At 43.0% G+C, this 23,521-nt stretch overlaps 1 long non-coding RNA gene across 2 annotated transcripts; it reads right to left on the reverse strand.

Annotated features, from left to right (window-relative positions):
• Positions 1 to 5,326: 5,326 nt before the first annotated feature.
• Positions 5,327 to 18,753, reverse strand: LOC134551053 (uncharacterized). Of its 2 annotated transcripts, XR_010080508.1 has the most exons (6): positions 18,212 to 18,753; positions 17,450 to 17,511; positions 15,004 to 15,505; positions 13,746 to 13,950; positions 10,207 to 10,536; positions 5,327 to 8,764 (listed from the first exon to the last, which is right to left on the reverse strand). It is a non-coding gene; the product is annotated as an uncharacterized LOC134551053 (long non-coding RNA). The 2 variants fall into 2 exon arrangements; XR_010080507.1 differs by lacking the exon at positions 15,004 to 15,505.
• Between the last annotated feature and the right edge of the window lie 4,768 nt (positions 18,754 to 23,521).

Consider the following 23,521-nt stretch of genomic DNA (forward strand, 5'->3'; position numbering starts at 1 on the left):
GGTATTGCACCTCATCCTGGGTGCCCTGGGAGCCAATCTCTGGAGCAAGCTCTGGCCAATCCCACAGACACTGGCCATTTGTCCCCCCTTCCAGGCAGAAGGGAGCTTGCTGCCCAGGACTGCTCCAGGAGGACTGCTCACTGCCAGGAATTCCCAGACTAATGGCCAGAGGAGCCTTTCCTGCTCCTCACCCCAGGAAAAATTTCCAAGAGGAAAGAAGTAGTCTGCACATTTTTCTCTGGCTGGGGATCTGATACCAGCTTCTTCAGCTGTTTGATGCATTGGCACAGATATTTTGTTTCATTAATCCTGAACCAGGCCATCTGTCACCAGTGGAACAGGTTTCGAGGATTTATAGCATAGAAACACAGCGGGTATAAGTGCTCCCAGTCAGTTAAATGGATCTGCTTGCAGGCTTAATGGAGACTCCTTCATACTCCCCTTCTGAAGTGGAATGGTTCCTGATGTGAGAATTAATCAGGACCAGGCTGAAATACAACCAGATTATTTTCAGGGCAGCCTAAAGGGGTTAACAGGAGGCAAAAGCAGGTGATTCTCTCCTTTTCCTTTTATTTGGTCTTTTACAATTCGATTCAAAAACTTAGAGGCCTGGTGGGAGGAGCATCCTGTTTCCTCATACCTCCTTCTGAGCTCCAGATGGAACAAAAGTGACACAATATTCTCAGACTGAGTGTGTCTGAGTGGCTGGCCACTGCTATATTTTTATTCCACAACCAGCTCCTGCAAGATTTCAGTCTACATTAAAAGAACCAGCACCAATGTATGTATATTTGTATTGATCTACCTGTCAGCCTGTTCAGTGGTTCAGATTTTCTGTAATCCCTTATCTAGGCATGGCCACCAGCAGTGAAGTTCTTGCACTTTCTGTGGCCAGCTCTTTTACAAAGTGACTCCCTCATTTGCAAAGCTGTATTTACTTTCTTGGTATTGCAAGGATTTAAGTATTCAGATTTACTTCAGACTTATTTGAGATTTTATTCAGATTCAGGCTTACTCTGTGTTGATATACAATCTCACATAAAGAAGCCTAAAATATTGTGAAGCTCCTACTGGCCTATCTAGAGAAAAGGAGGCAGAATCCAAGTCTCTTCTTGAACTTGGAAGCAGGATTCTCTCCAATCTTTCTCTCCTTTTATTACCATTAAGATACATTAGCAGAGGGTATTAGAAATATCACTTTTAATGTCCTACTATACAAAATCACTTAAAGGGAAAGAAGATGGAAATACTGGAAGTGCCCCTGCTGAGCAGAAGCCCCACTACCACCTGGTCTAACTGACCTTCACAGCCAAGGGCAGCTGCCCTTTGAGCCACATGAAGACAAACTACACAGCCACAACAATGCTGTTCTGCATGCCAGAGCAGGCACAGCTCGTTCCACTAATTATATCTTGTGTTTCAATTTCTGCAAACTTCCTGTCCCTGTGTCCATCTTTTTTTAAGGAAAAGGACTAAGTGCCATAATTAGTGCAGTCAACCCTATGTTTTGAGTACAAATCTCCAAAGTTATGGATAAAAAGCTTTATAAATTTTTTAAAGGTTTTAAAGCTCTGTAAGGCTTTCCACTGTATAAAGGAAAAAGTTGTCTGGTCACATTTTTTGTAGGAAGTGACAGTTCAAATTTAGGGAGTTCTCATTTTCACTCCCATTTCCCCTTGTTCACTTCAGCACTGTTCTGAATAATTCACTTTGGGTCTAATAGTCTTTGTGTTCTTTGCAACCCCTCCCAGCCTAAGGAAAATTATATTCACCTCTTCTGAGCTACAACAGCAGCAAAGCTGCTGCTGTGTTTCACTTTGGTGGTGCAATGCCCTATTTGTTTTTGCAAATATTATGAAAAAATAAAACAGAAAAACATGGCTAAGCAGAAGAGTAATATTAACGAAGAGAAATAGAAGAGTAAGTATTGGGTTTGCGTGGCAAGGCTTTGGTGGCAGGAGGAGACTGCAGGGATGGCTTCCGTGAGAGGCTGCTGAAAGCTTCCCCTGTGTCCAGCAGAAGAAATGGGTCCAAGTGCCTCTGTGTCAACACTTGAGAAGGAGAAAAATGCAACAGCAATTGCAGCCAAAGAGAAGAGTGAGAATATGTGAGAACAGAGGAAAGAGGAGCAAAGACAAGGTGTGATAACTGACCACAGCCCCCATTGCCCATCCACCTGCACCAGTGGGTAAAAGGAGGTAAAGAATTCCGAAATAAAGTTAAGCCCAGGAGGAAGGGTGAAGTAGGGGAAAGATGTTTTAAAATGAAGAGGTTTACTTCACCCTACTCTGATTTGATTGGTTATAAATTAAATTGCCCAAGTTGAGTGCCTTTTGCCTGTGATGGTAATTGGTGAGTGATCTCCCTATCCTTACCTTGCTTCATAAGGCTTTTGTTAAATTTTCTCTCTCCTGTCCAGCTGTGGGAGGGTAGCAATAAAATGGGGCTCAAGAGTGCTTGTTTTCACAAGGCATGATGCCTACAGTGCCACTAACTACCCCTCTTCCAGAACTAAAATTATCAAGAATAAAGGTCCTAAAATAATAAAAATAAATCTGCAGACAAGCTTGATTTGACATGAATGCTTTATCTGCTGAAGTCAGTTTTAAGTCTCTAACACTCACTGCTGATTTCCCACCTCACTCAGTTGCTAATATCTGGCAGCAGAGAGACCCTACCCAGAAACTGCCCAGGTCAAGACAAGGAGGAGCTCCAGGAGCCCTCAGACATAGGCTCCCATTGAGGAATCTGGGTATCAATCAGCACCTCACCCATACAGTGCTTTTGTAAGCCTCGTTCCTCAGCCAGGTCTGCTGTAAACAGGCTGCTTTGAATAACTTTGAAGAGGTGTGTTCCTGTTGTAACAGTGCTCACCTGAACAAGCTCAGTGTGGGAAGGCAGCAGGTAAGTGCTACCCAGCAAGCAGATCTCCGAGGGGATAGGGAGCTGTTCTCGTGCCCCTTAGGCCTGTTTGCCTCACCCTGAACTGGGTGAGCAGCTGGCAGGATTCCTTGCATCAGCCTGGCTGGAAACCAGAGAAGGCTCCCACGGATCTTGGGGACAAAGAAGCTGTGCTCCAGCTGTGGCTCCAGCTGTGGCTCCAGGGAGGAGTGTGTCAGGGTGCATGGGAAGTTGGACACATGGTAACAACAGGAATTATTAGAAAAATGGTAAAGAATTGCTTTCAGTCTTTTGGGTGGGCAGTTGCTGGCTTCAGTGAGGAAAAGTTGCATGTAATGTACACACAAAGACTGATCAGTTTGAAAATCAGAGCAGCAAATCCAATGTGAGCATCCTTTCCCTCTGGTGACCCCCTGTGAGCTACTTCCACATTAGCAGAGAGAACTAAACCCTGGGTGGGATGTGTTTGTGTGCTCAGCAGTTGGCAGAAGGCTGTCCAGAAGTAATGATCTCAGACAAAAATAACCCTGAAAGACCTTTCCAAATACAGTCCCTCATTATTGGTGCTGTATCAGTTTCATTTCAAGCTGTGCCTGGCAGCCTCTCTCTCTTGTCCCCTTTAAGAGGACACTAACAGGCCTGAGGCACTAGGATCTGTCTAAAACAGTTTGTAAAAGTGTGTAACCTCACCCCATGCCCCTGGAAGTGTCCATGCTCCCACCACCAATTTGAGCCAGCTGGAACCAAGCTCTGTGGTACAACCTGATTTAAAGCTTCACTGGGTTCGACAAAAGAGGGAAGGGAGAGTGGGATAGGAAATATCTGATTTTCTTCCTCTTCTTGTCTTGGAAACCTTACTAGCTGTCACACAATGTTGGCAAAATCCTTCCATTTTATAAAGAAAGAGAACAGATGTACCCAGTGCAGCATCTGTGCAAAAAAAGCACAAGGCTATTGTCAGAGTGCATCCATGGACTGCTTGGAAGTGCTAAGTATGCCATGGATGCAGAGCAAGCCTGGTTAGGGACTGAGAAATGGCCATGTTTGCTTCTGAGCTGTTTAGGGAATTCATGAGGTCTACTGGCCAAAAGAAGCCATTTTACAATACTACATACAATACTACCTTAAAACAACGGAAGATAAATCTCAGTGACTTTGAAGGAAGACAGAGTTAGGCTGTTTTTCTGGATATGAAGGTAAGTTCCTACAGTGTGGCCCTTGCAGCTCCAGCACCTACAGACTGAGCAATCTCTTGGTCTGTGGACAAGGGAGAGACCCCAGAGGACAGTGATGCACGGTGCCACTCCCAGCAAGAGCTCTTGTCCTGGAAAACAGCAGGCTCTGAACTACATTCAGAAGAGAAAGCTGTGGTTACTCAGCCTAGAGAGAATCACCCCAACTAATCCCAGTGGCTGCACACCAGACCTACGACAGATGCTCAGCTTGCAGCTGCACGGTGCAGGGGTCATAAGCAGGCAGGCGCTTCTTGTTGAGGTGAGGCACAGCTTAGGCGTGGATGTGATGTTAACAGTGCCCCTGTACTGGGTCACTGCAGGTGGGGTTGCTGCTGAAAGCCCAGCTCAGGACACAGCTGCTGCTGTCACATGCTGTGGCTCCTCAGTGGGGTGATGAAGCAGGAAGCACTGTCCTTCCCAGGATACTCCATCTTGAAGTCAAAATGCTGCTGAGGACAGTCACTGCAGGCTGCTTCCCACTGCACACACAGACATGCTAACAGAGCCAGCACCATCGACACACAGCCTTCTCGAGCGTGAGTACAAACCTTACAGAGCTTGGGTAGGACATTTCATGACCTGGACCTTACTTCCCATCAGGGAAAACCCAGGGAGTAGGAAGAATGAGCAATACACCACATTTCTCTTGGCATCTGACCAGCATACCTGTCTCAACATGCAAACAAATACAAACCGAAAAGCAAGAGGGGAAGAAATTGGAAATCTCATCCTCCCATTTATCTGCTGTGCAACTGTAAGCAAGCAATTAATTTCTTTGTTTCTTCGGCTGTAACTAAAGTGTCAGACTTTTGCTCCACAGGGATGTATCAACGCCTTCTCTCACTAATGCCATTAAATTGTAAAGTGCTTTTGGTTATTTGGCTCCCAAAGCACTTTAGAAATGCATGATTAAATTACACCCAATTATAAACCAAAGCAGGTGATCTTGTAGAGGAAGGGATATTGCTCTGCTGGTGTTGCTCTGAGGCATTAATAGTCTACAGAATGCTCGGGGGAAATCAAAGGGAACTGCGTGTACAATTTAATTTCCAGTGTCCACTGCAAATCTTCCATTTTCAGCCTGTATTTAAACACATTTCTTGAAGTACTTAATATTGCTTGTTGCACTGACAAGGGATCTCATCAGGTAAATCCCTTAGATTGCAAATGTAGCACTGTATGGCAAAATTCTTTCATGAGACCCCATTCTTGGAAAAGAGCTTATCTCCTTATTCTCCTTCAGAGTTTTTCTACCATGTCTCAGGTTTATGCAAATAAACCTTGTGACTTGCCATTTATATGAAGAATAAGAAATCAGTTCACATCTGTGTCCTTCTGGTGCTGCCTGAAGACAGGTAGGCTGTTATCAAGGGAATGGAGTGCAAGGCACAGCCAAGCTAACTTTCCTCCATTTACAGCTCTCCTTGCCTACATGCACAGGAGTTGCTGAAGTCATTTCAGGCTCTGTAGAATCCAGGCCTAGAGCACTTCCACACAAGAACACAACTACAGCCACAGTAACTGGAAGTGCTCTTTCTCAGCTGCCAAAATAACATATTTATGGTCTAATCCATCAGGAAAGGCTGATTGGTAAATACAAATATACAGTTTGAGACCTCTTTACTCCTTCTAGTGTACCACTCCTTCTGTCACTTTAATGTGTTGCCCATTACTCTTAATGGGATTAGAAGACTCATAGCAGCATGTGGATAGGCTGCTGAAGAAACAGATGTCTGATATAGTAATATGTATTAATATATAATTTTTATATTACTATATGTTCTATTACACCAGGCACAGGCCAATCCAAAAAAAAATTGTCTTTGATCTCACCATTTAGAGTCACTGCATTCTGCAATTCCCCAGACTGGGCAGAAGGATCACTCACTGCTTTGACTTGACGAGCTGGGCCATGTTCAGTTATGTTTGGGAACACTGCTGATTAGACATCCGTGTAATGATTGGGCATGTGTAGGGAGCAACTGAACAAAGACAAAGGCATTTACCTGACAGAATGACCTCTAAATGTTTAATTTAATGTGCTTTCAGGGATTTCTGGTCCAGAAAGACTGTCAAACCGTCTCCTACATGTCACAGATTTCCTTGCTTCTCCTTTAGGGAACAAATCCCAGTCAGACTGAAAATGTGCTACAAGACAAATGGCTTGTAACACCAATCTCCTGTTATGTCCAGACATGATAATATCACCCTCTGAGCACACGGATGCCCTGAATTTTAATTTGAACAGCATCTGTATAAAGCACTATGTAATGGGCTCCATACACATGTAGTAAAAGGAAGCCTGATCCTAAAGAGATTGCCAACAAATGGAAGGGATAGAAGAGGAGGTATTCTTGTATCTAATCCCCAGGTGAGCACCTGAGGTGCAAAGCAGGCGAGTGACATATACAAGGCCACACAGGGAGCTTAGCCCAGAGTCTTGTGCTTATGTCTGTGTTTGGAGATGTTCCATTGCTCCTGTGAATCCAGAGGGTCAGTGTCCCCACTGTCATTGCAGACAATGACTCAGAATAAGTATTTCCTCCCTGGGGGCAGGCCTGTGACAGGGTATTTATTGCTGTAGACCTTCTCTGTACTGACATACCACATGTCAGTACTCTCATCACATTGCAGGACAACATAATACGTCTCCTAGCTGTCTTCTGCTTCTGAGCTGTGGTTTATGGTCATGTTGTTGGGACTCCTTCAGCAAGCTGCAGATTACTGTGTGGTCAGGGGAAGCTAAGAATTAATGAGCCATTTAAGCACTAGTTTATTCTGTTTGGCTCTCTCCCTCTGTCCTTTTCTGGGGCAAAAATATTTCACTTCTAAAGTCACTGTATATTTAGGAAAGTACTTCCTTCCTTGATTTCTTCTACCCTGAGCAACCCAAGGGCCAATTTGTACTGTGTAATTATCTTCTGATGAAAAAAATGAGGCTGTTAGTTTTGGAAAAGCATTCTCTGAAAGGATAACAAGTACATAGGTCTGTCACCCCAGCAGATCATTACAGTAATAAGAGTCTCTCTAAGGACTCAAGCCAGCCTGCCTCCACTTGGCTGGCACAGACCCTTTGGCAATGGAAATGATGTCACCAGATTGCTGAGGGGACAGACACTGTTGTGTCAGTGCTGTTATGGGGATTTGCCTGTTCAAATATGACATGAAAAACAAGGTAGCATGGGGAGTGTCTGGAGTAATAACTCCTTCACCCTTTCCCTCCACACTGAACAGAAAAAGCAAAGCCCCAGCAGTACCATCCTTATTCCTTGGTTCTGAGCCATGCTGCTTCCAGGCTTGGCTCAGATAACATGAAGGAGGGAGTTGGGAAACACAATGAAGAAGTAGGAAAATATTTTCTGACCAGGGAGTTTTTCTTCCCTTGAGGGCAAACATTTTGGATTGCTCTGGTGGTCTTTTTTGGATAAAGGGTTCTATCATTGGAAGCATCTGGGTTGGTTTTTTTTTTAAAGAAAAAAGCCTCAACCTTCCTAACCCTGGTACTGATGCATAAATTGTGTGTAATCTCCATCAGCAGGAGAGTACCTCCTGTCAGTACCCCAAGGTGATGGAGTTTTCTCTACACTGCACTTGCAGCTTGCATGTTAATGTTGTAAAGGACATTTCTGCAACTCTTCTAGAGGATAATGTGGTATAGGTCAGAAACAAATCACTTGTTGCTGTGCATCAGGACTGGGAATGGTTCTTGTCCTCCCTCTTTTTGCCACTGCTGCTGGTGGTGGGGACCACTGGCCAAGACAACTGCAACTATAAAGTTCTGCTTCCTGGCTTGGGCAGCAGCAGAAACAAACTCCATCTCTGAGCACAACAGGGATGTCTGTGGCTACAGGAGCTACTTGTACAGAGTCAGCCTGATAGAAAAATGTTTCCAGGACACCAGTGCTGGAGATTTCTTCAATCTGCAAAGGCAATGGCAGGCTTTGTCCCCAGCAAAGTGCACACAGCTGGTGTGGCCTGGGTGATTCCATGTAACCTCATGGTACAGTTCATTAGTTTGATCATCTTGAAAGTGGAGGGAAAACAGCTGGTGGGATACAGATCAATTCATACAATTTAAACTGAGAGATACCTTTACAACTCTAGATCACTCAGGGTTGAATCAAGAATTATTTATCTTCCCCTAAAGTGAACTGGAGTTGCATGCTTGAAAAATTCTACTTCTCATGGTGAAACACAGACCGTCCCCAATGTTTTATGGTTTGTTGAGCACTGATGTTCCCCCTGTGAAGGACTGGGTTGTGCTGCTGACAAACCTGTGCATACAGAAGTCCCTCGGTCCTGACAGGGAGGCCTATAAAAAGGCTTGCCATAAAAACACTGAAAAGTTATGCAGGACTTCATGAACCTGTAGCTCTGCATGAGTTTTCTCCAATAGTCAACTTTTAAACCAAAGTGACAGCTTGTGACAAAGACTAAAGGACAGCTCCATGCTCCCAAACCCTGAAGCAGTATTTCATCAGATGTCCAAGAAAACACTAATTGCAGGATTTCTGCTCTGACAGGACACAACACAGAAGCTCACAGAAAGATGTGTGAAGGCATGGTGCTGTCCCAGCACAAACCACCATGTGGCTCTTCAGCCTCACAGTCAGATCAAACCTGGGCAGCTGGGAATAAAAGAAAACAGAGATAAAAAAAATAAAAATAAGAGAATGAGAGATTGCAGAGAAAGCTACAGCCTGTTGAGTCACGTCAGAGACTGTAAGAAGAAACCTTCAGGCTGTTTCAGCAGAAGGCACTACATGTGAGGGTTAAAATGTTGCTACCTCTTGTCTCAGTAGTTGTGCAACCACAAGAAAAACATCAATGCAATCAACTGCTTTCTAATGAGCACCTACTCAAGACAATTTCAGGTGAGGTGGGTGGAACAGAAATATTTTAAAATAATGTAAAAAATATGCCAAAAAATGTAGTTTGCATGTAATACATGAATGAGAACAAAAGAAAGGAAAAGGCACTTTTAAAGCCTCATTTGATGATTTTACTGTCCAAATTCTGCCACAAACAGTTTTGCGTAATGTTTGTTTCTTACAGGACTTCTCATACTCTTCAGCATAGTACTTCATGTTGCCATGCTACACCAGAGAATCTTGTCTGGAGTCTCTCTGGGATTTTTTGGTGTTTATTTGATGATACAGTAACAAAGCCATGCCCCATGGATGGGCCTTGTAGTTCCAAAGTGAGGACTGAGAAGAAAAATGATCATTTTTCATACTGGCCACCTGGATGTTGCCTTCTGAGACTTCCTCAGTGAAACCTGAATGTCCTTCTGTTCTCCTCATGAATCATCTATTTCTGCTGGCCTTACTGCTGCTAAGGACAGCCAGCACCATGCTTTGTCATCTGAGAAAATCTTAGACAAAAAGCCTGAATTTTCTAATTAATAATTAAGCAAACAAGTTCTAAACAATAAAGATTTAGATGCTTTGCTACCTCAATTAGTCAGGTAGCTAAGGATTTCATGGCAGGTCATTCTCATTTATATCCTCATTCTCAAGAGATAATTAGTGTACTTGAAGCATGACCTCTGCTAATATTAATTCAGCTTTTGGTGCCAGAATGCTGAGTGCTCACTGAGGGCCTGAAAGGATTATACTCCTGTCTCAGCAACACCACATATTTACAGCAAAGGGTTGATTCAAACATGATGGTTTGTTTACTGTAGCATCAACTGTCCTAACCCATACTCAGACTACTGAATCCCTGTCAGGAATCAGAGAATCTTCCAACAGTGACCTCTGGAACTACGTGTGAGGTGTGATGTGAGAAGTCACATGGTGGAAAAAAAACAACTATTACACCATTATACCTGACACAATCATTCAGGGGACAGCTTAGCAAGAAGGATTGCACAACTTTGTGCTGCTTTCAATCTCCTCTCAGAACCTCTAAATACTGAACAAAACCCAACTGAGTTGTGATGATAAATGTTTTTTTTGGTGCAAGATGAATCTGATAAAACTTTACAAAATGTGGTATATGTTAAAAACAAAAGAAAGTAACAGCTGACAGATAGGAGTTCCAGCTGGATGGATACTGCAGGTCTTACCTGAAGTGACATTGCTAGAATTCCTTCCTCTTACAACACTGCTTCTCCCATACCAGCTTCACTCGTGGCTTGGGTTCAGAAGGAGTATTTGTAAGTGGTACTAGAGGCAGGGATGTCAGTGCATTTTTTCTACTTTCTGGTGTCCTCAGCTCATGTCTGTAATGTGTATCCTGACAGAACATCTCCATGGTCTGGTTCCCTGCCAGGCTAAGCCAAGGCTGGAGCTGAAAAATCCAGCACCTTCAGTAGTTCTGAAGGCTCTGTGACAGCAGGAGAGTCCACAGCTTGCAGATGTGAATACAGAGCTGCTCCCATTTCAAGATGCCAAACCTGCAGGATTTTGGGGTATAAAAAGAGCTTAATAAGCACACAGCAAACTCTGTCCAACAAAGCAATGTGGTTCCTAACATGGCACATAATGGAGACACTGTTTCAAGGCTGGCCATTTAAGAAAGAAATGCAAACATTCTGGCACAGAATCATCTGAGAATCTGCTATGAGCACTGCCCACCACTCATTTTGCACATGTGTTTAGAAAAGGTGTTTAGCATTAAAGGTTTGTTTCTGTCTCCTCCTAGCTGGCTGGTGAGCTCTGCAGTACATTTCCTACCACCTGTTTTCTATGACTTTGAGTCCCTTGTGTCTCTTCTTGTTTAATAAATCCCTCCTACAGTCCTGTGGGAAGTAGTCAGGTGCTATGTGGACTGGGATTAGGGATTGTGCTTACTGACTTGCAAGATCCTATTAATGTTCTTCAAGTTTATTTGCTGAAGATTACAGTACCCCTAATTAACAGTCATTTAAAAAATACAGATCTTGCTCTTTGCTCTTTAGCCAACTTTGCTGCAGCCTCCATAACACATGAGAAGAGCAAAAGATGGACTGCTAAAAAAAGCTGTATGTTTTCCATCAAAAGAATAGGGACTTGTGTATTCAAATACAAGTCACGCTCTGAAGTTCCCAGCTAAGATGCAACAACCTTCCCCCTGGCACCAAAAAAGTCATCCAGTGCAGCATGCCATAACAAACTTGATGCTAATGGCTTTTACACAAGGCTCTCATCTGAGCACAGGGGTCATAAGGGATACAGTGCATATGGACAGAGTGTATTCTCTTCTCCTAAGCATAATGTGAGATAATGCAAGTCTTCCAATAGGAGAGGAATCATGTCTCCAGGCTTTAAATTGGTTTTGTGTTGTCTTCTGATGTAAAGGAGCCTGAATGCTTTCCCATCTGAGTAACTATTTAACCTCAAGGCTTTCATCTACTACATAGAATTCTCTGGTTTTTTAGCTATACTGGCTTCCACACTTGGCCTTTTTTTTTTTTTTTTGGATTATGTGCAGCTACTAAGGCCCACTTCAGTATCTATGACAGGATTCCATCAATAGTTTAGGCTTTTATTGACGGCATCTGAGAGTCTTTTTTTTTGTAAAATACTTTAGTCATATAGAGAAAGAAGTCTCTGCAACGGGCACAAACTAAAATCTGCCCATTTCACCATTTCTGAGGCTACTGTCATCCTTTGGAGTTTGTCTGTGGTATTGATCAGTTCAGAAGTAGGCACAGATTTTTTCCTACTAAAAATTCAGTATTAAAATAAAAAAATGTAAGCACCTTTCATGAATCTCATGGGAGTTTTCTCTTCTTTTAAAAGGGTTGATGAGCATAGTAACACGTATGACAAATTATATTCTTTGTCATACATTGGGGCCTTGGGCAACCTCTGTGTGAACTTTAAGTCCTAAAGCTACCTACACCTCAGAACATTGATCATCACATTGATCTCTGCTGTTTGCAGATACTTAATTCTTCCCAGCTGGGAACCTGTGTGTCCTTGTTTTAATAGTTACATAGGGATCACTTTTTTTTTTTTTTTTTTTACTGCTTTTGGACTGAGATAAACCAAGAAGATGAAAAGGGGGGAGAGAGAGAGAGAGAGAGAGAGGGAGAGAGATAAAATTCAAGAGATGGCATAAGAATATCCCTATGGTATAAGACTATCCCTCTGGCCAGGCTGGGCCAGCTCTCCAGGCCATGCTCCCTCCCAGCTTCTTGTGCACCTGCACATTGGCAGAGCATGGGAAATGGAAAATTCTTTTAATAAGAGAAAACTCTACTTAGCTACAGAATCCAAAACAGCATTGTACTAGCTACTAAGAAGAAAATTAACTTTATCCCAGCTGGAACCAGGACAATACTATGAGTGATTGCAATTTAATTAATATGAAAACCCAACATTTTGAATGAGACAGAGGAAAGAATCCAAGAAAGAGCCAAAATATTAACAGAAAAAGAAGAGCAACAGTCTCTTTAATCAGCTGCTGCTGCTGATAGGAACACTCCCATGTGTTGCACAAGCTGTGTTAAGCATGGATCATACGGTTGCTATCTGATGGATACAACAAAATCAGTCACTTGTGCAAGTCAGTTCTGGTCTAATTCAGGAAAAAAGCAGTGAAAATTAGGCACCCAAATCCATAGCTGTGACTTCCAGAGGTGCTGAAAATTCTGGCCTCTTGTTGTTGCTTGTGGGTAACAACTCCCTCAAGCAACTTTTGTGAGACACCTCTCTCAGAGGCTCTGCACAGAGGAAAATCAAATTAGCACAGAACAATCACAATTAATTGACTCAAAATTGTGTGTGTGTGTTATATTTGTGTGTAGAAAGAAATTTATGTATGGACAGCAGGAAGTCAAGGAGAGTAACTTATATGTTTATATTTATTTGTGGTCACAACACTTTTCTGAAGACTTTCTTTGCCACATACTTCTCTTGGTCACTCCAAATGTTTAAACATTTCAATTATTTAATGTTCAATTATTGCACTTATTCTGAAAATGAGCTCTTTCTGCAGTGCATTACAGAGCAGCTCAGAAATGTCTTCCCTAATCCATAGGAAGTTTGAGCAAAAATGTGAAGCTTTAGGTGAAAAATGATATGTATTGCTTCAGCTTGGTGATTTTCTTTCTTATATGTTTCAAATTTGCTGTTTGCTTTGTATATCCTGTGATGCACTCTGGTCTTGGGAATGGGGAGTATAATATTGCTTTCATTGGGGATCAAATATAGGAACAAGAAGTCTCACAAAATAGTTTGAGCCGGGACTTTTAAAGCTCATCTAGTCCAATCCCCCTGCAATAAGCACGGACAGCTTCAGCTAGATCAGGTTACCTGAACTGTAACTCCCAGAAGATAGTTCAGCAGTGTTTTCTAGCCAAATTAGTTTTTCACAGACTAGTTTTAGTTGGAAGGAGTCTTAAAGATCATCTCCTTCCAATCCTCTGCCATGAGCAGGGACTAGACCAGGTTGGTCAGAGCCCCATCCAATCTGGTCTGGAACACTTCCAGGGATGGGGCATCCACAGCTTCTCTGGACAACCTGTTCCAGTGCCTCACCACCCTCAGAGTATGGAATTTCTTCCTAATGTTAATCCAAGCATACTCTTGAAGCTATTGCCCCTTTTCCTATCACTACATTCCTCTCCAAACACTGATTTTTCAAATTCATCACAATGGCTCCACGGTCTTTTCTCACCAAGGTTTTGGTTGTAATGCAGTTACTGGCTTTTTCCAACACCACGTTTTCTTCCTCTGTCTCCTCCATACTGTCCTTGATGTGACTTTGGGCCTTGGCTTTGCCTTGGAAGGGACTGCGATGCCTGCACTGCTTGCTTGGTTCTTCACAGTGACACTGTGTGTAGCAAAAAGCTCGAGGACTGATTCTTCAGCCACTGGGGAAACTGGAGAGAACAGAAGACATTTGAAGGCTGCAGCTGCAAATATAACTTGACACCTATCACGTATCTGCAAGTTCCCAGAAAAAGTGGTCCTAAACTGGGCCCTCATACACTCCTTCATGTTTTTACTATCAGAATTTGGTATTTTGTGAAAGTCTTCAGGGACATCAAATTTTTGTCTTATGCTTTGATGGATCACGTTTTGATTCAGCTGATTTAGTTCTGTTTCTTATACAGAGAGTCACCTGCCCCCCTTTAGTTGTTCACCTCAGCAGAAAAAGAGAGAGCTCTGGGAAGTAGCAAATCCCAAAGCCCCTCACTTCTCCAGGACCTGGAGATTTAATTCCAGGCAGTTTCTTGGTTTTGTAAAGCACCTTTCTGCTGTTCTTCCCTAAAGTCCCATCAGGATTTGATAATGATAAAGATAGTAGAATCAAAGTAAGTAAAGAAAATGCTCCCTCATTTGTTACAGAGTAGTATGGGGGCATGATAAGGATGTCTTACACATGATAATAAAACCCGAACCAAAACCAACAGGTTGCCAGTACTTAAAGGGAGCCTACAAGAGAGAAGGGGAGAAATTATTTACTAGGGCATGTAGTGTCAGGACAAGGGATAAAGGCTTTAAACTGAAAGAGAGTAGGTTTAGATTAGACTTTAGGGAGAAATTCTTTGCTGTGAGGGTGGTGAGGCACTGGGACAGGTTGTCCAGAGAAGCTGTGGATATTCCATTCCTGACAGTGTTCAAGGCCACAGGAAGGATGGAGTGCTGAGCAACCTGGACAGGTGAAAGATTTGAACTAGACGATTTTTAAGGTCCCTTCCATCCTGGGCCATTCTATGATTCTAGACATATTTAGAGTTTTTTTAATTCTTCCATTATTTTTGTCACACAACGTGTGGTTTTAGAAATCACAATTCTCTGCTAATACTCAGGAAAACTCTCCCTATAGCAAAGCTTTGCTGTGGATGTGTTTTCGCTGCAGCACAGGTCTGATCAATATTCGGTGTGGCAGACACAGCACCCGCACTCCTGTTTGTCCCGCCAGGTCTCACCTGCGCTGCCCCGACCCAGGCGGCAGAAGAGGCTTTCTGCCACTCCGAACGCACATCTGGCGCCATCTGCCTGCCAAGAGCCGAGCCATATTCGCTGTTTCCTGCCTCTGTTCATCATTTCGGAAAGGGTGTTTTGCTTGTTGCTCATGACATCAACCTTTGAAGCAAAGGTTCGGGCCAAAATTCTTCATCACTGACTTAGCGATTTAAAATCATCCACTACAACTGTTCGTTTTTCTCCCCTCGGGGAGCAAAGAAGCAGCAGGAAGAGGTTTTGCTTGTGTACACTGACAGAAAAGCCTGTAAAATGCCACTGGCCAGGTGAGGAGACCAGGTGAATCACTGATTCTGCAGGTGTTTGTGTACAGCTGGTAAAGAACAGGGAGGACACAGGGTGGCTACATCCACTGGCAACTCTGCCCCCTGCTTCTCTTCCCGTCAGTCGGTGATGAGTTTGTGGATGGTTCCCGCTTCACTATCAAATCCTTTCCAAGCCCGTTGCCTGACAAAAAGATTGAGGCAGGAAACAACACACACTGCAACAAACAGAATTTCCACCCATGTCCCTGATTCCTCTGATCAGAGTTTCCTGCCCTAAGATGTCTAAGCTGTCAGGATTTCTGGCTCCTACTCAGGTGAAGTGATCTATGGACAAAATGAACTCAGTATTTTGTGGACCTGTGCATCTGCCTAGATGAGCCACATGGTGTGTACTGAAGGATGTGTGTTTGCATGCAGAGGACACATTTACTGATTACTCTGAAAATCAGAGACCAGGAGAGGGAGAAGGGAGGGTGGTGAGAGGCCAGCCTTGTGGGAGAGTGTGAGCCTACAGGCTGAGAAATATGAAAGCATCTTCACAGGAGACTGCAAAGGAAAATTTTGACAAAAGCCAAGATCCAAAGCCAAAACTTAGTGAGACTGAGACAGTAGTAGTGTGGGAAGGATATGATCTGTTCTTGTCTGATCTGTCCATCTGTTTGTCCTCAGCTAAAAGCCCTTTATCAACACCAGGCCAAATCCCACTAGGGTTTTGCAGCCTTTCATTACACTGATCAGCCCACGAGCATTTTGTCTGTTTGCTCTCTTGAGCCATATTTGTCCCACCTTTGCATCAATCAGGACAACACAGCTCGTCAGGATCCCCAGTTGAAGTATGAACACCACACTCCTTATGGTTGCAAATATCATAGAATCCTAGAACAGCTCAAGTTGAAAGGGACTTATAAGCATCATGGATTTCAATTCTCTGCTCCTTGCAGGACTAGCCAAAACTAAACCATATGACTAAACATCAACCAGACACTCCTTAAGCTCTGACAGGTTTGGTACTTTGTCTCTAGAAAAAAAAAATCACAGTGGAAGCATATGAACAAAAAAACTGCTAAGAACTGTCAGCTGAGCACTTCAAACACCAAGAAGGTGTTTAACAGAATGGAGATCTCCAAAAAAAATGGACAGATCACAGGATGAAAGTGGTTTAGCAAACTGGAAGAAATCTTGTGAAGGAGGATGGAAAAAGGCTGTTCCTAAGAAGTTTTTACCCTCTTTTGTGTGTGTTCATTGAAGGGAATGCAGCTATAGGAATCCAAAAGCTGAAGCTGAAAACTGCCCCTTGGCACTGCTCCATTCCCGTTGCTGGTCCAGAGGAGCTGTCAAACCAGCCAAACACTCCCTCTACTGCTTACACAGTATTTGTGTCTGAACCTGGACTCTGACTGGCTAAGATGAATCAGTAACTAAGACACCAGACTACAATTCCAGTGTGCACAGGAGTCAGAGGCAGCTCAGACACAGCTTCCAGGCTGGCTGTGCCACAGGAGTGGTTTCTGTCACACAGGAGTGACCAGGGATGTCCCCCCCTACACTGTCCCTTCAGACCTTCCTGGCCATGGCCCACAGAAGGCACTCAGACCTGGGCCTGGGACCCATCCTGCAGGAGCCTGACACAGAAAATGCAGGAGCAGCCTCACACAGAGACACATCAGGGGTGGGCACTAGGGCAGATCCATCCTCCATGTGAGAAAATCTGCCTGCCCTCACAGCTGAGCTTCTTTTGGCTCCTGAAGTTTCCTTCCTACCATACCACCAATAGAATGTTCAGCTGTTACTCAGCTTGTGAAGGATGCACTGCTATCATTTTATCCTCCTCCTGTGTAGCTAATTTCAAAATTGTCTTAAAATTCTTTTAATGGAAAGCATCTGGGCATAGTTCAAAGCTCATCCACATCTAGCAGAGATTATCTCAAAGCCTAATAGCCACTAAAATCCACACCCTAAGTTTAAAACTCTCCTCCAGCCTATGCTGAGGGCAGAAGCTAAACTTTTCTTCCTGTTTTTCTTAACAGCTGTGTGTATTTCTGTAAGACTGTAGACTTAAGTTTACAGCATCAATAATGCTACTGCAAAATTAATTCACAAAACAAATGTGATATTAAATATTTACCAGCCTCCTGTTGTGCTGCTGGTCCTCAGCAGACTGCAGTCAAGTCCAGGTCCCATGGGTCACTTTAAAGAATCAGGATAAGAATTCATTAGGGCAATTCTGACTAAAATAAAACATGCAATACATTTTACTAGCCTGGCTTAGGTGACAAGTGTAAGGATTTAAATGGAAAATTTACTGCTTTATGCTTCTACCACTTCATACAGCAAAAAGTCCTTCACTATTACCTCCATACTACCAATAGAAGGTAGAGACTAACAGCTTATCCTGTGTGAAACAATAAAAGACTGCAGATCAGTGTTATTTTACAAGTTTTCTAGGTGTTCCAGCAAATCAGCACTGCTCCATTGGAAAGTTCACTGAAAAACAGTATAAAGACTTCTCCTTCTCTTCCCCTCTTGAGTCACCCCCACTTACTGCCCACAGCTGCACTGGCACTGCTGTTCTGCCCATTAGGGTCACTGTCTTGTGCATCCTGTGATCACTGTGCAACCTCCCCAGTCACTCAGCTCAGCAGCATTAAAAGGTAAGCTCTGCTCTCTTCCCTTCTTGCTTCCTGGTATACTCAGGAGACTTCTCTGCCATTCATCTTATTCTTCATCCCCTTCAGGGTGACACCTTCAGGAGTTAGCACACACTCCAGGCAGGCTTTTCCCTTCCTCCTCACTTGGGTGTTCTTGAGATCGCTGACAAACTGAATTGGAACCCCTGGGAAATGGGAACTGGATGTGGATTTTAGTGGCAAGAAAAAATGGCACATACCAGCAAATACATTGTAAATCAGAACAGGTGTCTTCAGGTGTCTTTGTCTTTGCAGGATATAACATGGGCTCCTGTGCAAGAGAGGTTCCAGGCTTGGGACTTTACTTCCAATGCAAAAAGGAGGTCTTGATGCTCCTCTGATTTCCTGTCCCACCAGCTTTATGAGACTGTGGATTCCAATTTTGTCAGCCCAAGCTCTGGGGTTTTGTGTTTTTGCTTTATGGATTTTGCAGCTCAAACCTTGCTGTCTCACATTTTATCCACCCACTGTGCAAAGATGTTTACTTTCCATCACTTATGATCAATGAAGAGCAGAGTGTTCTGTACTAGACCTCCAGTCTTAACACCCAAACCTTTAAAGTAACTGGGCTGAACACCCTTAATTTTCACAGCGTGGGCCAATCCATCATCAGTTGAATCATCATTCATACTTATCATCCTACTTTGACTCTTTCCCATTGAACTTCTAAGTGAAGCTTTGCACTTTCTTTACCAGGGAGATTTCAAGCACTGCTGTCTGTTGTTCACTTTTAGTGGTTCCAGTTCTGTCAGGGGTTAAGGAGCACACCTGTTAAAATACCAAAAAGACAAACAGTCTGTTATATTTAGTTACTGATATCCAAATTCTTACACTAAACAGCAAAATGTCAGTGAAATACTTCTGATTGCTCAACTGGTAGCAGAAAGATCAACTCACTCTTTCAACTTTAGTTGAAATTAAGCTCACTACAGCTCATAATCTTCACTAAAAGTTGCAAGTAATCCAATAAAGCTGTTTGCCAACAAACACACCACTTTTCTGTTCAGTTTTTCTGTCCCAGCTCTCTCCTTCTCATTGTAAAGTAAATGGATTCAGGCAACTGCAGATGACATCTGCAAGCATACTTGGAACCATTTAACAAGTTGAAGGATGACTGCCATATTACTGCTTTACCTGCCAAGCATGCTGCAGTGCCTGGCACTGGATCACTATTTGTTTAAGTAAGGTAATCTACCACACTACCAAACAGCCTGTGCCCAAGCCCTGCCTAGGGCTTAATCAAAAAGGAAAGTATTTTACTTAAAAGATGATGCTTATGACAAGCTCATCTTGAAGGGATGGTCCTGCTGCAATACAAGGTAAGGCAGGCAGGCAGCATCACTGTTACTCAGCACTGATAAAAAGCTAGTTTGCTGTATAAAATGTGGTTGGTTTTCTTTCAAAAAGAAGGCACACACTTGTTTGGTCATAGGAAACACATGTAGATGCAAAAAAAGATCATTCTCATTATGCCCAGGCCCATCCACTCACTCCAAAGTGCTGCAACAATGTTTGGGCAAATTTTGTTTGCACTAGAAGGACAGTGACAAGGTGCATTTTCTCATTCCCATCTTCTCTGCTAAAACTGGTCCAAACTCAGTAGTGACTCACACCCCTTCCGCAACTGACATCAGTGGAGAATTTGGCTTATTATGGGTAATAACCAGGCTTCAAACTGAAATCTGCTCTCTCTTGAAAGGTGTTTTCCTATGGGTGCTGTGGTAATTGTGGGTTGGTTTATGACTTGTACAAGTTAGATTTCTGTTTGAGCCTAAAACGACCAGTGAATCATGAATGTTGTAGAGACAGGTACGAAAGGATAGTTACAGTTTGGTCCAGCAATTCTGACCCTCAAATGTTTGTCTGCAGTTGATGCTGACATTGTACAAAGAATCTCATGGGTCTGAGAACAAACATTACCTATCACTCACTCTCTGCACAACAGTTCCCTGTCAGAAACACTGACACAGAACACTGTAGGTGCCTAGGCCTGCCCCATTCCCACTGGAGATGCATAGTATATATTTCAAACCTATATGTTTTATGTTATTTTTTTTTTCAAGGAACACAGGGAACACAAAGGCTCTCCTCCATAATAAGCACAATGCTTGCATCTGTGGAAACACAACCTTCTTTTTGTGCAGTGGCCTCAGAGGGCAGGAGCCATAAGAGCTCAAACCTGCAGGGAGTAGATTCTTCCATCCTGCTTCACCTCCTTCCACTTGCAGCAAATCTGCCCTGTGCCTAACTCCAAAATTCTTACAAGCTTGTTTGTTAGCAGCAATAGTGAAGCCAGACCTCTAGAGCTCATCTTTAGTCATGATCAAGGACATTGTGCAGATGGCATCAGTGTAGGCACAGGACACTGCAGATTTGTAGTTATCTGTGTCATCTCAGGAACAGCATTCAGGCTGGAAAGAGGAAAAAACCATAGAGAAACAACAAGCAGAACCTCCCAGTAGGCTGGAGTGGTAGGGAGTGGGTATGACAAACATATTAGTGAACTCCTCTTTTTTTTTTGTGTTTATATCAGTGGTTTTTAATCACTAAAGAAACTGACCTGTTGAAAATCCAGAACCTCAGAGGGCAGAAATTTTGAGGCCAAATCCAATTCCCCCTCATTCCTAAAGGTTCCTCACAGCCTTCCTAAAACTCCAGAAACAGACAGAGGTCTTTCCACTGATAGTGATGTATTTTGGATCAGGTGCATTCTTGGCCTAAGGCAGAAAAACAAAGCTATCTTCCTTCTCAGAGACATCCTTTTATTCTGATGCTCTGCACTGGCAGTGAATATTCCCCCTGCACTGCATGAGGAATACAGAGACCAGAGAAGGGGGAATGGAAACTGTTGGACTTAAGACTCTGAAGTACTGTAGGAAGAGTTTGACTTGGCTTAACTGGCAGATTTGCAAGCAAAGGACTGCCTCAGAGAAGAGGTGAATTAAGGTGAAGTAAGAATAAAGGAGAGGAGAGAGAGTGACAGAGCAAGGGAAGGAAAAGAACAGAGGAAGGGCAGTACTTGTGCAGCCACGAGACATCACAAACAGGGATGAACTGAGATATGTGTCCTGAATAATACTATGAATTACTAAGATTTAACATTGCCTGAATGACATTTGAAGGAAGGGCATTGACCTGTTGGAGCAATTCCAGAGAAGGCCGCAAAGTTAATTAGAGGGATGGACCTGTGAGGAAAAGCTGAGAGAATTTGGATTGTTCAGCCTGGAGAAGGCGTTGGAGTGACCTAATTGTGGCCTTCCAGTACCTGAAGGGAGCCTACAAGAAAGATGAGGCAAGACTATTTACAAGGGCAGTAATATAGTGACAGGACAAGGGAGAATAGCTTCACACTGAAAGAGAGTAGGTTTAGATCAGATATTAGGGAAAAAATCTTTATTGTAAGGTTGGTGAAGCACTGGCACAGGTTGCCCAGAGAAGCTGTGGGTGCCCCATCCCTGGCAGTGTTCAAGGCCAGGCTGGATGGGGCTCTGAGCAGCCTGGGACAGTGGAAGGTGTCCCTGCCCATGGCAGGGGACTGGAACTGGATGATCTTTAATGTCCCTTCCAACCCAGGCCATTCTATGATTCTATGACACATAAGAGGCATTAGGGCCTCACTATTCTAAACACAAAACTAAGTAACAAAAATAACCCACTTTCTCTTTTCCGTGTTACGTTAGGGCTTGATTTGCTTTTAAGTTTAGCTCAGAATATTGCTTTGTCTCCTAAAATTCAAGAAGAAACATTGGAATTAATGAATGAGTGAGTGAAATAGAACAGTGACCTGTTACTTACTTCCTCTGTTTGAGTTTATTTTAAATCACAGTTTCTTTTCCTATCTATTTTATGGAAGAGATTAGATTAACCTTGCTTTATTTTACTTACTGTACTTCTTACAACTTTACATCCATCACAGATACCACTCTGGAATGAAATTCTTTCATTAGCAGCTCTCTGCACACTGACAGGAATGATTTGTGACGTTTTGTGATAATATATCTCAAAAAATAAAGGCTCATAAGATCTTTCTGTCACTTTAGACAGTCACAGATCTGTCATATGGGAGAGATTGTACATGATAGAAAGGCTTATTTATTTATGCATTAAAGGTCACATTCGTCCAGCCTTAGCCAAATCACTCAATCATGAGTTCTGCATAACAAGAACTGCTGCATTTAAATCAATAAGAAGTTTCCAGCAGCTTAAATGAGCAGCAGCTTTCCCACTGATCTTACTGATCCATGCAAAATCTCTAAGAACAGTGAGGATGGATATAGGTAACTGCAGTTTGCACCTCTTTTGTTTACCCCTCTTCTGGTTATGGAAGATAACAGACGGTATTTCCCTGCATTGGGTGAGTCAATATACCTGAGAGCACCTGGAAATACAGTCAGTTATTGGCATGTACTAGCTAAAGGTCTTCCAGAAAAAAATATTTTTTACTCACCCTTGGGTTTTTTCAGTGGACAAGGTTTCCCCACAAATTCAGGAAGGCTTTGTCCAGCAAGGATCTCAAAGGAGCACATCAGCATGCTACAAGGCTCCAACAAGGCAGAAGACTTCCTGGAAGACACTTCTTTGGTTGGGGAAAAAGCATGTTAATTAAGTGAACAGCAAGGTACTGTTTGCAGGATTTATTCACCAGGAATGGGAAAGAGTGGACAAAACAAGAAGCCCCAAAACATAAAGCTACACAGAGAACTGCTTGTCATCTAAAACTTCTGGGAGAAAGGTTTGTGCAGCAGGAAGAGCTCTAGTTGTCTGTAGGAGGCTGCTGATCAGCTCCTCATTTCTTTCCTGAATTTCTGCAGAATTCTGGGCAAGTAATTTGCTCTCTTTGTATATATCTTGTCATGTAGACAATGAGAAAATGGGGCTGCCTTGCTGCGCAGGAGTGCTGTAAGGTGCTCTGATGTCAGATGTCACTCAAGAAGGCTTCACAGCTGGATGTATCAAAAAGCCCATTAGAATTTACTTTATTCTGCACAAGCTGCATTAAAATCTTCAGTGCTGCTCATGCCTTATGTCTAGGTAAATGTCCATCATTTAGGACAAATCCTTCTGCTTTAAACTACTTAATTGCAGAAAGCTTCAGAGCTACATTTTTCTACCACAATGAAGCCATTTAGTTTATTTTAGTATTAACTAGTTGTTAAGTTCAAGTAAAACTTGTTTATATTTCTTTTTCCAAAAACCAGCTGTCCCTGAATACTAATTTCTAAAGCTCCATGAAAACACCACTCTGAAGCCAAGTTACTTTCCTGTGGTTAATAGCAAAATGTCTCCATTTTACACCAGGAAAATCAACAGAAACTTGACTACCAACTTGAGTTATTCCATCTTATTCATTTTGACTATTTCACTGCACTTCTTTCCAGTCAAGGATCTCCCCAGCTCTCCTAAGCAGATCATATACAGAGGGATTTGTGAATTCCACAAGGGCCCGTGCACTACCTGCTCCCAGTGGATGTGGCTGGGAGCTGTGTCATAGTCCTCACTGCTGTGACAAG

Source organism: Prinia subflava, chromosome 5 (assembly GCF_021018805.1).
Source record: "Prinia subflava isolate CZ2003 ecotype Zambia chromosome 5, Cam_Psub_1.2, whole genome shotgun sequence".
Lineage (NCBI taxonomy): Eukaryota > Metazoa > Chordata > Aves > Passeriformes > Cisticolidae > Prinia > Prinia subflava.